The 17,660-nt window shown below is 39.1% G+C and overlaps 2 non-coding genes across 2 annotated transcripts; both read left to right on the forward strand.

Annotated features, from left to right (window-relative positions):
- The first annotated feature begins 5,254 nt into the window (after positions 1 to 5,254).
- LOC130983731 (small nucleolar RNA R71) lies at positions 5,255 to 5,361 on the forward strand. The gene has a single exon (XR_009087709.1). It is a non-coding gene; the product is annotated as a small nucleolar RNA R71 (small nucleolar RNA).
- Positions 5,362 to 12,242: 6,881 nt separating this feature from the next.
- Positions 12,243 to 12,350, forward strand: LOC130984666 (small nucleolar RNA R71). The gene has a single exon (XR_009088583.1). It is a non-coding gene; the product is annotated as a small nucleolar RNA R71 (small nucleolar RNA).
- Positions 12,351 to 17,660: the final 5,310 nt, after the last annotated feature.

Consider the following 17,660-nt stretch of genomic DNA (forward strand, 5'->3'; position numbering starts at 1 on the left):
TATGGGATATTGACTTCATGGGATCTTTCCCACCATCATACTCAAACACTTATATTCTGGTGGCAGTGGATTATGTATCCAAATGGGTGGAGGCTATTGCAACACCCACTAATGACACTAAAATAGTGCTAAAATTCCTCCAGAAACACATCTTCAGCAGATTTGGTACTCCTAGAGTATTAATCAGTGATGGGGGCACTCATTTCTGCAATAAACAGCTTTACCCTGCTTTGGTTCGTTATGGAGTTAGCCACAGGGTAGCTACTCTATATCACCCACAGACTAATGGGCAAGCTGAAGTCTCAACTAGAGAACTTAAAAGAATCCTGGAACGGACTGTAATTAGCCGTAGAAGGGATTGGGCAAGAAGCTTGGATGATGCTCTGTGGGCATACAGAACAGCATTCAAGACCCCTATAGGGACCTCCCCATACCAGCTTGTGTATGGAAAGGCATGTCACTTGCCAGTGGAACTGGAACACAAGGCCTACTGGGCAACCAGATTCCTAAACCTTGATGCCAAGTTAGCTTGAGAAAAACGATTGCTCCAGTTAAATGAGCTAGAGGAATTTAGACTCAATGCTTTCAAGAATGCAAAAATTTACAAAGAGAAAGCGAAAAGATGGCATGATAAGAAATTGTCATCCAAAGTCTTTGAGCCGGGGCAGAAAGTTCTGCTATTTAATTCTAGGCTCAAATTATTCCCCGGGAAATTAAAATCCTGGTGGAGAGGTCCATATGTGATTACAAGTGTATCACCATATGGATACGTAGAGCTTCAGGATAATAAATCTAACAAAAAGTTCATTGTTAATGGACAGAGAGTTAAACATTATCTTGAAAGCAATTTTGAGCAAGAATGCTCAAAACTGAGACTTGATTAAAAGCTCAGTAATAGTCCAGCTAATGACATTAAAGAAGCACTTGCTGGGAGGCAACCCAGCCATTCACAAAATTTAATTTTATTTGTTTCTGCTAATTAATTGATTTTTACAGATATATGTCAAAGTATCTTCAAAAGGTAAAATAGCAATTGATTGAATTCACAGAGTTACAGGGGAATTTGGAAGCTCACTGGCGTGAAAAAGCCAATAAGAAACATTTTGGGCGTTGAACGCCCAAAAGAAGCATCCACTGGGCGTTCAACGCCAGTAAGGATAGCCATCTGGGCGTTGAATGCCAGAAAGGAGCATCTTCTGGGCGTTGAACGCCAGAAAGAAGCTCCTTCTGGGCGTTTAACGCCAAAATTACAGCATCCTGGGCGTTTCGAAAAATGCCCAGTGACAAAGGACTTCCTGGCGTTTAACGCCATAAAGAAGCAACAGCTGGGCATTGAACGCCCAGGAAAAGCAGCAATTGGGCGTTAAACGCCCAAAACATGCAGCATTTGGGCGTTTAACGCCAGGATGGTGGGGAGGAGGTAAAATTCGTTTTTCTTCACAAATTTTCTAATTTTTTTATGTTTCAATTCATGATTTCTTGCATAAACATGTTTCAAAATCTCATCCTTCAAGTCCAAAAATTTTAATCCTAAACATATTTATTGATTTTTCTTTAATTTCTTTTCAAATCTTTTTCAAAACTCATCTATCTTTTTGAATTCTTTTTCAAATCTTTTTAATTTCTTCTCATATCTTTTTCAACTCATCTTACCTTTTTTTTTCGAAATTGCCTCTCCTTCTATTCCTCTCCTTTCCTTTCTTTTGCTTGAGGACAAGCAAACCTCTAAGTTTGGTGTGATTTGCCATGATCACTGAGCTAAAACTCATTAAGATCATGGCACCTAAAGGAACAGGAAGAGCAAGGATGTGAACTTAAGGGAGCTGAAGTGTCAGAAATTAATTCTTGAAGGCACCCCATAGACTAGAGGAACATCCACTTCCCAAAATACAAGTTGTTAAGTTCTAATTCTAGCTTTAACTCTGTGATAGTATTATTATAGGATTTTACCTTAGAAGTTATATAGGAGTAGTAGTAATTAGCATATCTATTTTGATTTTATTTTCAATTAAGTTATAATTTATTTTTCTCATCATCATCAAACATGAATAAAATAGTAAATTTTTTAGAACAAAGAGGCAATTTAATTTTTTCGAGTTCTTAATAAGGAAAATTCTAATTATTTATATGTGGTGGCAATACTTTTTGTCTTCTGAATGAATGCTTGAACAGTGCATATTTTTTATATTGAATTTTATGAATGTTAAAATTGTTGGCTCCTGAAAGAATGATGAACAAGAGAAATGTTATTGATGATCTGAAAAATCATGAAATTGATTCTTGAAGCAAGAAAAAGCAGTGAAAAAAATTCTTGCGAAAAAAAAAAGAGAGAGAAAGAAAAAGCAAGCAGAAAAACCCAATAGCCCTTAAAACCAAAAGGCAAGGGTAAAAAGGATCCAAGGCTTTGAGCATTAATGGATAGGAGGGCCCAAGGAAATAAATCCAGGCCTAAGCGGCTAAATCAAGTTGTCCCTAACCATGTGCTTGTGGCATGCAGGTCCAAGTGAAAAGCTTGAGACTGAGAGATTAAAGTCGTGATCAAAAGCAAAAGAGTGTGCTTAAGAACTCTGGACACCTCTAATTGGGGACTCTATCAAAGATGAGTCACAATCTGAAAAGGTTCACCCAATTATGTGTCTGTGGCATTTATGTATCCGGTGGTAATACTGGAAAACAAAGTGCTTAGGGCCACGGCAAAGACTCATAAAGTAGCTGTGTTCAAGAATCAACATACTACACTAGGAGAATCAATAATACTATCTGAATTCTGAGTTCCTATGGATGCCAATCATTCTGAATTTCAAAGGATAAAGGGAGATACCAAAACTATTCAGAAACAAAAAGCTACAAGCCCCGCTCATCTAATAAGAATCTGAGCTCCACTCAAAAACTCTGAAATATTATTACTTCTTAATTTCTTTTCATCCTATTTTATTTATCTAGTTACTTGAGGACAAGCAACAGTTTAAGTTTGGTGTTGTGATGAGCGGATATTTTATACGCTTTTTGGGGGTAATTTCATGTAGATTTTAGCATGTTTTAATTAGTTTTTAGTAGAATATTATTAGTTTTTAGGCAAAAATCATATTTATGGACTTTACTATGAGTTTGTGTGTTTTTCTGTGATTTCAGGTATTTTCTGGCTGAAATTGAGGGAGCTGAGCAAAAATCTTAGTTAGGCTGAAAAAGGACTGCTGATGCTGCTGGATTCTGACCTCCCTGCACTCGAAATGGATTTTCTGGAGCTACAGAAGTGCAATTGGCGCGCTCTCAACGGCGTTGGAAAGTAGACATCCAGGGATTTCCAGCAATATATAATAGTCCATACTTTGCGCGAAGATAAACGACGTAAACTGGCGTTCGACGCTAGTATCATGCTGCTGTCTGGCGTCCAGCGCCAGAAACAGGTTACAAGCTGGAGTTCAACGCCAGAAACAGGTTACAACCTGGCGTTGAACGCCCAAAACAGCCCCAGGCACGTGAGAGGCTTAAGTCTCAGCCCCAGCACACACCAAGTGGGCCCCAGAAGTGGATTTCTGCACTATCTATCATAGTTTACTCATTTTCTGTAAACCTAGGTTACTAGTTTACTATTTAAACAACTTTTAGAGATTAACTTTGCACCTCATGACATTTTTAGATCTGAACTTTATACACTTTGACGGCATGAGTCTCTAAACTCCATTGTTGGAGGTGAGGAGCTCTGCAGCGTCTCAATGAATTAATGCAATTGTTTCTATTTCATTCAAACGTGTGTGTATTCCTATCTAAGATGTTCATTCGCGCTTAATTGTGAAGGAGGTGATGATCCGTGACACTCATCACCTCCCTCAATCCATGAACGTGTACCTGACAAATACTTCCGTTCTATATCAGATTGAATGAGCGTCTCTTAGCTTCCTTAATCAGAATCTTTGTGGTATAAGCTAGAACTGATGGCGGCCACTCTTGAGGATCCGGAAAGTCTAAACCTTGTCTGTGGTATTCCGAGTAGGATTCAATGATTGGATGGATGTGACGAGCTTCAAACTCGCGATTGCTGGGCGTGATGACAAACGCAAAAGGATCAATGGATCCTATTCCAACATGATCGAGAACCAACAGCTAATTAGCCGTGCTGTGACAGAGCATCTGGACCATTTTCACTGAGAGGATGGGAGGTAGCCACTGACAATGGTGACGCCCTACATACAGCTTGCCATGGTTGGAACTTTACAAACAATTGAGTTGAATATTACATTGCAGGAATTCAGAGGACAAAGCATCTCCAAAACTCCAACATATTCTCCATTACTGCATTATAAGTAATTAATTCACGCTCTTTTATTTTTCTAATAATTTCAACTGATAATTTTAATTGAAATCCTGACTAAGAATAATAAAATAGACATAGCTTGCTTCAAACCAATAATCTCTGTGGGATCGACCCTTACTCACGTAAGGTATTACTTGGACGACCCAGTGCACTTGCTGGTTAGTGGTACGAGATCATAAGAAATTTTGATTTTGATATTGGGATTAAGATTTCGTGCACCAATACCCTACTTAAGACTCCAGTTTCTTGATGTTTTCCCCTTGGTTTTTGATATTGGCTCGCACTTCCTCCTTAAACACCTTATTGTCTTGGATTTCTCGACATATGTCTTAAAGTAGAGTATCAATCTTTGAAAGTCTATCCTCGGTTAGTAATGGTGGGTTGGGATTAGGTGGTTGTTGATAAGACCTCTGTGAGGGATGTTGGTGGGTTGCATTATTGTTGGGGTTGTAGTTGTGGCGTCTTTGGTCTTGGCCTTGGTCTTGTTGATTTCCCCACCCAAAGTTGGGGTGATTTCTCCATCCAGAGTTGTAAGTTTTAGAGTATGGATCATGGATTTATCTAGGTGAGTTTCCAACATAGTTGGCTTGTTCCCAGTCACCTTCTTCTCCTATATTCACTCCTTCTTGAGCTGGTGATGAAGTGATGACTGCTGCAACTTGGTTTTCCTCCACCTTCTTGGTAAGATCTGCTAGCTGCTTGGTGATCATCTTATTTTGAGCTAGCAATGCATCCATGTGGTTCAGCTCCATTACTCCTCGAGTATTGCTTCTTTCAGAGGCATAGAAGTAGTCATTCTCATCTACTGTTTCAATGACATCTATGGCTTCTTCAATGGTTTTCTTCTTGTTTAGAGAGCCCCCTAATGAATGGTCTACAGCCTTCTTTGACTCATAAGAAAGACCTTCATAGAAAATGTGAAGTTGAACCCATTCATTGAACATGTTTGGTGGGCATCTTCTTGTTAAGTCCTTGAACCTCTCCCATGCCTCATAGAGAGTCTCACCATCTTGTTGCCTAAAAGTTTGCACCTTAGATCTCAGCCTATTAATTCTTTGAGGAGGGTAGAATCTTGCCAAAAACCTGTTCACCACATCTTCCTAATTTGTCAAGCTCTCCTTTGGGAAGGATTCAAGCCACTTGGATGCTTTGTCCCTGAGTTAAAAAGGGAACAAAAGTAGCCTATAGTCATCTGGGTGGACTCCATTAGACTTCACAGTGTCACAAATTCTCAGGAAGGTGGTTAGATGTTGGTTGGGGTCTTCTTGAGCACTACCTCCAAATGAGCAATTGTTCTGAACAAGGGTGATTAGCTGGTGTTTTAATTCAAAGTTGTTGGCATGTATGGTGGGCTTTTGGATGCTACTTCCACAGTTTCCTAGATTTGGATTGATGTAGGAGCCTAGAACTCTCCTTTCTTGCCCAGCATGGTTTGTAGGGCCTTCTCTAGCATGGTTGTGAGCTTCTCCTTCATGATTGTTTTTCAAGTTCTCCTCCATGTTGGTTGCAAAATACTCTTCCTCTTCCTCAGCACCAACAACTCCTTTCCCTCTTGCTTCCCTCCTTAGTCTCCGGAGGGTTCTTTTAGGTTCTGAATCGAAGGAAGTTGAAGCTTCCCCTCTTCTCCCTGTTATACAACTAACAAAACACACAGCAAGAGATGAAATAAAGAGGTTATTCTTGTTAGATTGATTGTTAGTGTGAGTGGTGCAAATTATCAAATAGTTAGTGGGTTAGTGAGCAGAATTGTAAATAATAAAGAAAGAAAGAAAACAGAGGGGGTATAGGGGATGAGGAAGAAACGGAACAAACTGAAGGTAAACAACTGAATAAAGTAAACAAACAAAAGAAAAATGCTCAATCTAGTGAACTTCCAACTTAATCATTGTTGATACAAAATCAATCCCCGGCAACGGCGCCATAAACTTGATGCACGAAAACTTGTCTCTCAACAAATTTTCCTTCAAAAAGTATACCGAATTGTCATCAAGTAAAAACTCACAATAGAGAGAGGTCGAATCCCACAGGGATTGATTGGTCAAGCAACTTTAGTTGGAAGAATATGCTAGTTGAGCTAAACAGAATGTAGTTTGAGAATTGTAGAAAATTAAATGGCGGGAATGTAAATAGCAGAAAATAAAGTGTAGAATCTTAGATGGGGATTTGGGGAAATGAGCATGTAAATAAATGGCAGAAAGTAAAGAGAATGGGTAAGATCAGAAATAGGGAATTCATTGGGCTCAGGAGATATTGTATTCTCTGGATCAAATTCATTTTCATCTCTTCCTCAATCAAAGCATCTATTGATCTCCTTGGCAATCTTAAGTGATTGAGTTCCAATTCCTTAGCAACCCAATCTCTCTAAGCTTTAACAATTGCCCAATTCCTTGATTTAATTTCTCATGGAAAGAGACAAAGTGTGGTCACTGATTATACCACATGTATTTCCAAATCAAAGTGTTGGGAGGATTACATGTCACTATATCTGCCCAGACCCCAATTTGATCCAACATGAGAAAGCAATTCTAGCATGATCTCCTCATCCCTTTTCCAAGGCTCAGAGGAGATCCAATTATGGAGAGTTTCTTTTCCAAGACAACTAACCAATTGAATTAAGATCGAAAGCTTTCTAGTAAAACAAAAGAGAAGAAAGAAGAAGAGAATGAAAACTATAATTGATCCATCAAATTACAACAGAGCTCCCTAACCCAATGAAAGGGGTTTAGTTGTTCATAGCTCTAGAAATGGAAAATGGCAGAAAAGAATACATTCTTAGCTAAAAGTGCAGAAAAGTAAATATACAGAGGGTAGTTCTCCAAAGTGCCAAGCTTCTCTATAGTTCAAAACTACTCCTATATATACTACTTCTCTTGATCTTCTAGTGAGTTCTTCAAGTCTTGGATGTGGGCCTTAGATCTTGAGTTGAAGCAGTTACAATCTTTAGTGGGCTCAGCTTGCAGAAAAGTATGAATTAGGCATGGGCGTTAGTGAAGTTAACGTTAAGTGACATTGTGGGTTCGAGAACGTTAGTGGCAATCACCTTTTTCACTAACGTTCCAACCCCATATAACCCACGTTAACTCCAACGTTAGTGGCACTTATAAACCTTCGTAAGCGTTATTGGGACTCACCTGTCCCAATAACGTTGCCTTGTGCCCCTTGTCCCTACGTTAGAGTTCACGTTAGTGTAACTAACGTGGCTCTTAACGTGGGTATGCCTCATCTTCGAGAGCGTTAGTGGCACTCACATTTGTCACTAATGCTCTAAGTGCCCCTACTCTCCACGTTAGATCTCACGTTAACTAAGTTAACGTGGCCACTAACGTGGTAGTGAATGCCATCTCCAACGTTAGTGACAAAGGTGAGTGTCACTAACGTTGGCTCATCAATCTTAGCTCCACGTTAACTTTCACGTTAGTGGTCTTAACGTGACCACTAACGTGGGCAATGCTAGTTTGATCCAACGTTAGTGACAAAGGTGAGTGTCACTAATGTTGGCATTGTTCCTCTCTTCCACGCTAGAGTTCACGTTAACTAAGTTAACGTGACTCTTAACGTGGTTCATTTCCACATTTTGGAGTGTTAGTGGTGTTCACGTTTACCATTAACGTTGGAGCTCTCTTTGTCTCCACGTTAACTACCACGTTAACCTAGTTAACGTGGCAATTAACATGGGCTTATGATGGCTTCGCAGGCATTATTGGTGATCACTTTTCTCATTAACGTTGCAAGCTCTTTCCCATTCCACGTTAGTGGTCACGTTAACTAGGTTAACGTGGCTACTAACGTGGTTCTTCCTTGCTTCCTTTGTCCTGAAATCAAGAAAATAAAGTGCATCAAAGCTCTAGTCAAAGTCATGAGATTATGCATCATCAATTTGTCATTCAATTCTTGAAAAATCCTCATGAAATCATGTAAAATTCACAATAGTTGCTTGAATCAAGGTGTGAGTGTATTTTCATCCAACACTTGCCTTATTCTCTAAGAAAATGCATGAAACTACCCTAAAACAGTAAAGAAAAGGTCAGTGAAACTGGCCTAGATGCCCGGGCATCACATATGAGTCTTAGCCGTGACCCTAAGCATCTTGTTTTTCAGTATTACCACCGGATACATAAATGCCACAGACACATAACTGGGTGAACCTTTTCAAATTGTGACTCAGCTTTGCTAGAGTCCCCAGTTAGAGGTGTCCAGAGTTATTAAACACACTCTTTTTCTTTGGATCACGACTTTTACCACTCAGTCCCAAGCTTTTCACTTGGACCTTCATGACACAAGCACATGGTTAGGGATAGCTTGATTTTAGCCGCTTAGGCCAAGATTTTATTCCTTTGGGCCCTCCTATCCACTGATGCTCAAAGCCTTGGATCCCTTTTACCCTTGCCTTTTAGTTTAAAGGGTTACTGGCTTTTTGCTCTTGCCTTTTGGTTTAAAGAGCTATTGGCTTTTTCTTCTTGCTTTTTCTTTTTCCTTCTTCTTTTTGCCTATTTTTTTCCCAAGCTTTGTATTTTTCACTGCTTTTTCTTGCTTCAAGAATCAATTTTATGATTTTTCAGATTATCAATAACATTTCTCTTTTTTCATTATTTTTTCAAGAGCCAACAATTTTAACATTCATAAACTTCACTATAAAAAATATGCACTGTTCAAGCATTCATTCAGAAAACAAAAAGTATTGCCACCACATCATAATAATTGACTAATTTCAAGATAGAATTCAAAATTCATGTACTTCTTGTTCTTTTGCAATTAGAAACATTTTCATTTAAGAAAGGTGAATGATTCATTGGACACTCATAGCTTTAAGACATAGACACTAGACACTAATGATCATGTAACAAACATAGACAAAACATAAAGCATAAAAACCGCAAAACAGAAAAACAAATAACAAGGAAATTAAAGAATGGGTCCACCTTAGTGAGGGCGGCTAGTTCTTCCTCTTGAAGATCCTATGGAGTGCTTAAGCTCCTCAATGTATCTTCCTTGCCCTTGTTGCTCTTTCCTCATGGCTCTTTGGTCTTCTCTAATTTCATGGATGATAATAGAGTGCTCTTGGTACTCCATCCTTAGTTGCTCCATATTGGAACTCAATTCTCCTAAAGAGGTGTTAAGTTGCTCCCAATAGTTGTGTAGAGAGAAATGCATCCCTTGAGGCATCTCAGGGATTTCTTGATGAGGAATTTCCTCAAGCTCTTGTTGAGGTCCATGAGTAGGCTCTCTTGTTTGCTCTATCCTCTTTTTAGTGATGGGCTTTTGAGAAAAATCTCTCCATCTTCCATGACTCAGAGTTGGAAGCAGTTGTCTTCCCTTTCCTCTTTCTAGAGGTTTCTCCGGCCTTAGGTGCCATTAATGGTTATGGAAAAACAAAAAACAACATTTTTTTCCACACCAAACTTAAAAGGTTTGCTCGTCCTTGAGCAAAAGAAGAAAGAAAGGAGGAGGAGAAAAAGAAATGGAGGAGATGAAGCTGTATTTATAGGGTAAGAGAGAGAGGGGATACGTGTGAGAATGGGTGGGTTTGGGAGGGAGATGGTTTGAATTTGAATGGGTAGGGGTAGGTGAGTTGTATGATGGGAAATAGTGGATGGATGTGAGTGGTGAAGAAGTTTTAGGGAAGAGGGTAGGATTTGATAGGTGAATGGTGTTTGGGGAATGGTGTTATGGAAATGTGTGAAGAGGAGTGAGAATGAGTTGAGGTAGGTAGGGATCCTATGGGGTCCACAGATCCTGAGGTGTCAAGAATTTCTCATCCCTGCACCTTTCTGGCGTTTAAACGCCTTCTGTGTGGCATTTCTAGCATTAAACGCCATGCTGCTGCCCATTTATGGCGTTAAACGCCAGTCCGGCTGCCAGTTTTGGCGTTTAACGCCTAGAATGCTGCCAGACTGGGCGTTAAACGCCCATTCTGCTACCCTTACTGGCGTTTAATGCCAGCCAGACACCAGACAGCCTTTTCTAGCATTAAACGCCAGTCTGTGTGCCATTTCTGGCGTCTAATGCCCAAAATGGTGCTAGACTAGGCGTTAAACGCCCAATTTGCTAGCCTTACTGGCGTTTAAACGCTAGTAAGCTCGTCCTCCAGGGTGTGCTATTTTTTTATGCTGTTTTTGATTCTTGCTTTAATTCTGCAGCTGTTTTTGTGACTTCACATGATCAAAAACCTAAAGAAAATAATGACTAACACTAGAAAATAAAAATGAGAAAGTAGTTAATATAGATAAATAAAATTAGGTTGCCTCCCAATAAGCGCTTCTTTAATGTCAATAGCTTGATAGGAAGCTCTTACAGAGCTTCACAGATGCTCAGAGCATGGTTGTGGCCTCCCAACACCAAACTTAGAAGTTAAGTGTGCGGGCTCTGTCTGACCCTGTATTGAGATAAGCTTTTCATGCTTCTTCTCTATGTCTACAGAAGAAGATTCTTGAGCCTTAAGCACATGGTAATCCTCATCCAATTGAAGGACTAACTCTCTTTTGTCCACATCAATCACAGCCCTTGCTGTGGCTAGAAAAGGTCTTTCAAGGATGATGGATTCATCCTCATCCTTCCCAATGTATAGGATTATGAAGTCAGCAGGGACGTAAAGGCCTCCAACCTTCACTAAGACATCCTCTACAAGTCCAAAAGCCTGTTTCATTGATTTGTCTGCCATCTCTAGTGAGATTTTTACAGCTTGTACTTCAAAGATCCCTAGTTTCTCCATTACAGAGAGTGGCATGTGGTTGATACCTGACCCCAGGTCACACAAAGCCTTTTCAAAGGTCATGGTGCCTATGATGCAAGGTATTAAGAACTTTCCAGGATTCAGTTTCTTCTGAGGTAATGTCTGCCAAATCCATGTATTCAGTTCATTGATGAGCAATGGAGGTTCATCCTCCCAAGTCTCATTACCAAATAACTTGGTATTCAGCTTCATGATTGCTCTCAGATACTGAGCAACTTTCTCTTCATCAATGTCTTCACCATTTTTAGAGGAAGAATATTCATTAGACTTCATGAATGGCAACAGTAAGTTCAGTAGAATCTCTATGGTCTCTATATGAGCCTCAGATTCCTTTGGTTCCTTAATAGGTAATTCCTTATTTGTCAGTGGACGTCCCTTGAGGTCTTCCTCACTAGGAATCACTGCCTTTTCACTCTCTCCAGGTTCGGCTACTTTGGATGTGGTTATGGCCTTGCACTCTCTTTTGGGATTCTCTTCTGTATTGCTTTGGAGAGTACTAGGAGGAGTTTCAGTAACTCTTTTACTCAGATGACCCACTTATTCCTCCAAATTTTTTATGGAGGACCTTGTTTTAGTCATGAAACTGAGAGTAGCCTTAGATAGATCAGAGACTATGTTTGCTAAGCCAGAGAGGCTATGCTCAGAATTATCTGTCTGCTGCTGAGATGATAATGGAAAAGCTTTGCTATTGCCAAACCTATTTTTCCCACCATTATTGTTGTTGAAGCCTTGTTGAGGCTTCTGTTGATCCTTCCATGAGAAATTTGGATGATTCCTCCATGAAAGATTATAGGTGTTTCCATAGGATTCTCCCATGTAATTCACCTCTTCCATTGCAGGATTCTCAGGGTCATAAGCTTCTCCTTCAGCGGAGGCTTCTTTAGCACTGCCGGATGCAGCTTGTAATCCAGTCAGATTCTAAGAAATCATATTGACTTGCTGAGCCAATATTTTATTCTGAGCCAATATGGAATTCAGAGTATCAATCTCAAGAACACCTTTCTTCTTAGTCATCCCATTATTTACAGGATTTCTTTCAGAAGTGTACATGAACTGGTTATTTGCAATCATCTCAATGAGTTCCTGGGCTTCTATAGGAGTTTTCAGATGAAGAGATCCACTAGCAGAATGGTCTAATGACATCTTGCACAATTTAGACAGACCATCATAGAATATACATATGATGCTCCATTCTGGAAGCATATCAGAAGGACACCTTTTAGTTAATTTCTTGTATCTTTCCTAAGCTTCATAGAGGGATTCACCTTCCTTCTATTTGAAGGTTTGGACTTCTACTCTAAGCTTGCTCATCTTTTGAGGTGGAAAGAATTTGGTCAAGAAAGCATTGATGAGGAAAGGGGAAAAGCATAAGTCTGTAGACCTCGGGATCAACCCCATTGGTCTTGATAGTATCACAGATCTGCAAGAATTCAGCTAAGAACTTATGAGGATCTTCTGATGGAAGTCCATGAAACTTGCAATTCTACTGCATTAGAGAAACTAATTGAGGCTTAAGCTCAAAGTTGTTTGCTCCAATGGCAGAAATGGAGATGCTTCTTCCATAGAAGTTGGAAGTTAGTGTAGTATAGTCACCAAGCATCTTCCTTGCATCTCTTGCATTGTTGTTGGGTTCGGCTGCCATGTCTACTTCTTTTTCGAAATTCTCTGAAATGTCCTCTCCGGAGTATTGTGCTTTAGCTTCTCGGCTGCCATGTCTACTTCTTTTTCGAAATTCTCTGAAATGTCCTCTCCGGAGTGTTGTGCTTTAGCTTCTCTTAGCTTCTTCTTTAGAGTCCTTTCAGGTTTAGGATCAGCTTCAACAAGAATGTTTTTATCCCTGTTTCTGCTCATATGAAAAAGAAGAGAACAAAAAGGGAGTAGTGGAATCATCTATGTCACAGTATAGAGACTCCTTGATGTGTCAGAGGAAAAGGAGTAGAAGAACGAGAAGAGAGAGGAGGTGAGTTTGAAAATTTTTTTAGATGAGTGGAGGAGGAATGTTAGCAATTAAATAAAATAAATAGAAAGAGATGAGAGAGAGAGTTTTCAAAAATTTAAAAGAAATAACATAAATTAGAATTTAAAACAATTAGTTAATTAAAAAGATTTTTGAAAAAGAGGTTAGTGATTTTCAAAAATTGGAAGTGGAAAAATAGTTAGGTGGTTTTGAAAAAGATAAGAAATAGTAATTAGTTGAAAAAGATTTGAAAATAATTTTGAAAAGACAAGAAGTTAGAAAAAGATTTTGAAATCAAAATTTAAAAAGATATGATTGAAAAAGATTTGATTGAAAAAGATATAGTTTTAAAAAGATATGATTGAAAAGATATGATTGAAAAAGATTTGATTTTTATAATTGATGACTTGACTAACAAGAAACTAAAGGATATGATTCTAAAATTCAAAGATTGAACCTTTCTTAACAAGAAAGTAACAAACTTGCAATTTTTTGGATCAAAACATTAATTGTTAGCAAGGATTTTTGAAAATGTGGAAAGATAAGATTTTAAAATCAAGATTTAAAACATGAAAATTTGAAAAAAAATTGAATTTGAAACGAAATTACCTCCCCTGTGTCATCCTGGCGTTAAACGCCCAGGATGCTATCCATTTTGGCGTTTAACACCTAGAATGCTACCTCTTTGGGTGTTTAACGCCCAGCCAGATACCCTGACTGGCGTTTAACGCCAGAATTCCTTCTTTACTGGGCGTTTTTCTAAACACCTAGCTTTTTCTCTGTGGTTGCTCTGGTGTATGTTCTGAATCTTCATTTCTCTGTATTATTTACTTGAAAAGAGATATTTTTATTTTTGAATTTTTAATGAAGAGAGAGAAAAACAACAAAATGAAATAAAACATAAAAATGCAAGATCAAAATAAGTAATGCATGCAAGGACACTTTAAATATCAAGATGAACACTAAGAACACTTTGAAGATCATGATGAACATCACGGACATATTTTGGAAAATTTTTAATAAAAGAAGGATATGCAAGACACCAAACTTAGAAATTTTTAATGTTTAAACACTATGGATTTGAAAATGTATATGAAAAACAAGAAAATACACAAAACAGGAGAAGTTAAAGATCAGAACAAGGAAAATCATCCAGAACAACTTGAAGATCAATGAAGACATGCAATTGACACCAAACTTAGAATTTGACACTAGATTCAAACAAGAAACATAAAAAAAAAAATTGTTTTGTTTTTTTTCATGGTTTTATTAATTTTTTTTTGTATTTATTATTTTTTTCGAAAATAAAAATGAAAGAAAGCTTAAACATAAAATAAAATTACCTAATCTAAGCAACAAGATGAACCGTCAGTTGTCCAAACTCAAACAATCCCCGGCAATGGTGCCAAAAACTTGGTGCACGAAATTGTGATCACACTTTTCACAACTCCGCACAACTAACCAGCAAGTGCACTAGGTCGTCCAAGTAATACCTTACGTGAGTAAGGGTCGATCCCACGGAAATTGTCGGCTTCAAGCAAGCTATGGTCATTTTGTAAATCTCAGTCAGGCAGATTAAAATGGTTATGATATTTTGATAATTAACAGATAAATAAAACATAAAATAAAATAGAGATACTTATGTAATTCATTGGTGGGAATTTCAGATAAGCATTTGGAGATGCTTTGTTGCTTCTGAACCTCTGCTTCCCTATTGCTTCCATCAAATCATGCACACTCCCTTCCATGGCAAGCTGTAAGTTGGTGGATCACCGTTGTCAATGGCTACCATCCGTTCTCTCAGTAAAAATGGTCCGGATACGGTTCTCACCGCAAGGTTAATCATCTGTCGGTTCTCACTTGTGTCGGAATAAGATCCATTGATCCTTTTGTGCATTGTCACTGCGCACAACAGTCGCGAGTTTGAAGCTCGTCACAGTCATCCCCTCCCAAGTCTTACTCGGAATACCACAGACAATGTTTAGACTTTCTGGATCTCAGGAATGCTGCCAATTGTTTCTAGCCTATACCACCAAGGTTCTAATCTCACTGATTTGAATGCTCTGTTGTCAAGAGATGCTAGTCAAATGCATGGATCAGAGACCCAAGAGAATATTCTCCAGCTGGCGTCTAATGACTATGTTGAACATTATGTAGACCGCTTGTGGTTGTCAGGCACGCAGATCTTGGCTAAGCGAGTACTGAAGATAGTGGGTGATTATTACGGGTCACCCCTTCAGTCTGAATTAACTGAATTAAGTACAAGAGTATATGTTGGAGAAGAAGTAGGCGTGAATTGAAGGAAAAACAATAGTACTTGCATTAATTCTTGAGGAACAGCAGAGCTCCTCACCTTAATCTATGAGGTGTAGAAACTCCACCGTTGAAAATACATAAGAACAAAAGGGTCTAGGCATGGCCGAATGGCCAGCCTCCTGATGTGTGGAAAACGATCCAACACAAAACTCACCGGCAAGTGTACCGGGTCGCATCAAGTAATAATAACTCACATGAGTGAGGTCGATCCCACAGGGATTGAAGGATTGAGCAATTTTAGTTTAGTGGTTGATTTAGTCAAGCGAATCAAGTTTTGGTTGAGTGGGTTGTATTTAGCAGAAGATAAATTGCTTGGAATGTAAAGGGAGAGGGGGAATTTGCAGTAAATTAAAGAACAGGAAAGTAAACTTGTAGAATCTTAAAGAACAAGAAAGTAAATGACTGGAACTTAAAGTGCAAGAAATGTAAATTGCAGTAACTTAAATGGCAAGAAATGTAAAGTGCTTGAATGTAAAAGGGATTTGAGGACTGGGATTGCAGAATATAAACAAAGAGAAAGTAAATTGCAACAATTAATTAAGTAGAAGATGAATTGGAATAAACTAAAGTTCAAACAGAGATGGAAATTAAAGTGCAGCAGAGGTTCACAGAAGAACCAAAAGTAAATTGGGATCTCAGGGCTCAAGAGACTAGGTAGCAGAGCCTAGATCTCAATTACCTTCCTAGATCCAAGTACTCAAAGCAATTGACAAGAAATTTAAGAAGAAGCAGTAAAGGAAATTGAAATTCAATTTAATTATGCAGAAAAGAATTAAAGAGATTTTGGAATGGAGGTTGAGACAGAAGTTCCTCAACTCTTCACACCCAAAACTCAAAACAAGAAAAATAAAAGTGCTCAGGTAAGAACGAGGAAGAAGAGAGATCAATTCTCCTCCCCAATTCTCTGAATTCTCAGTGAAATCACCAAGAGAATTTGCAGAATTCCAAGCTCCAAAGGAAGTATGAAATTCAAAAATCAAGTAAAAGGTAAATATCCAAAGTTCAAAAGTGAAAGTAAAAGTCCAAAAGTCCTAATTACATCAAACTAGCTCCTATTTATACACTTTCTATTCTTGGATTTTGGGATTTGGATGGGCTTTTGATTTGGTGAAGAAATGAATTAAATTGGAATTTTAATTGAATTTTCGGCCCAAAAATAATAGCTCCCAGGAGGCTGCCCTGCCCTTGCGGAGGGCAGGGCAGGATTTGGTGTTTGGTGCGTTGTTGGTGCGGCGTGGTGCAGGCTAGGTGCGCAGAATGCTGCCCTGCCCGCACGGAGGGCAGGGCAGGAAAAATTGGTGCGCCAGATGGGTGCTTGGTGCGCTGCTTGGTGCTGCCAGATTCATACCATGGTGCGCCAGAATGGTGCCTTGGTGCACAGGATGCTGCCCTGCCCTCACGAAGGGCAGGGCAGAAAAATATGGTGCTGCCAGGATCGTGCTGTGGTGCGCGCTGGTGCTGCCAGGATAGTGATTTGGTGCGCCAGAAATGTCCCTTGGTGCGCCAGATTCATGCACCAACAAAATGCTGCCCTGCCCTCGCGGAGGGCAGGGCAGTGTTTCCAAAATGAAGTCCCGCGCTCGAATCCGGGCAGAAACACACGCTCAATCATTTTCCTTGGTTTCTTGGCACGGTAATGGACCTTAGTTCCTTGCTTCCTCATGGTCCCGTGTTCAACTCTTTTGGCAAGCATCATAGGCATTTTTCCTTTGATTTTCTTCCTTGGTGAGCCCGATACTGTCCTTGTGGAGGGCAAGGCAACATTTTCTTCTTCTTGATTCCAAGGCACAAATTTGTGCTCTGCCCTTGTAGTGGGCAGGGCAGAGTTGCCTTCTTTGCCTTGTTCCCTTATGTTGCCCTCCTAGAGGGCAGTGTGCCCTTGTGGAGGGCAATGCTTGCCTCCCCCATTGCATGCGACACACTTTTCCTTCCTTTGACCACACTTTCTTCTCCTTTGGTCACGCTTTCTTAAGCCACGCTTTTCTCTTTTATTCTTTTCTTCACCTACAATAAACCAAAACAACCACTCTAAGTCTCACTAAATTCATAAGGCTTATAAATCAATTAAAATTCAATTAAAATTAGCTTAAACCTTATGATTTAACATTAATTTCATGGTGGTTGTTTGATTTAAAGAAGTTATGCATTTTCACTCCAAATCACTTACTTAGGATGCAAGAAAGTGCATAAATGCTAACAAAACAAGTGAAATTAGCTTGAAAAATGGGTATATGATGACTTGTCATCACAACACCAAACTTAAATCTTGCTTGTCCCCAAGCAAGCATCAAAACTAAGAGAAATTGAAATGGACAAGAAAAGAACACATATCCTTATTAGGC

Source organism: Arachis stenosperma, chromosome 5, assembly GCF_014773155.1.
Source record: "Arachis stenosperma cultivar V10309 chromosome 5, arast.V10309.gnm1.PFL2, whole genome shotgun sequence".
Lineage (NCBI taxonomy): Eukaryota > Viridiplantae > Streptophyta > Magnoliopsida > Fabales > Fabaceae > Arachis > Arachis stenosperma.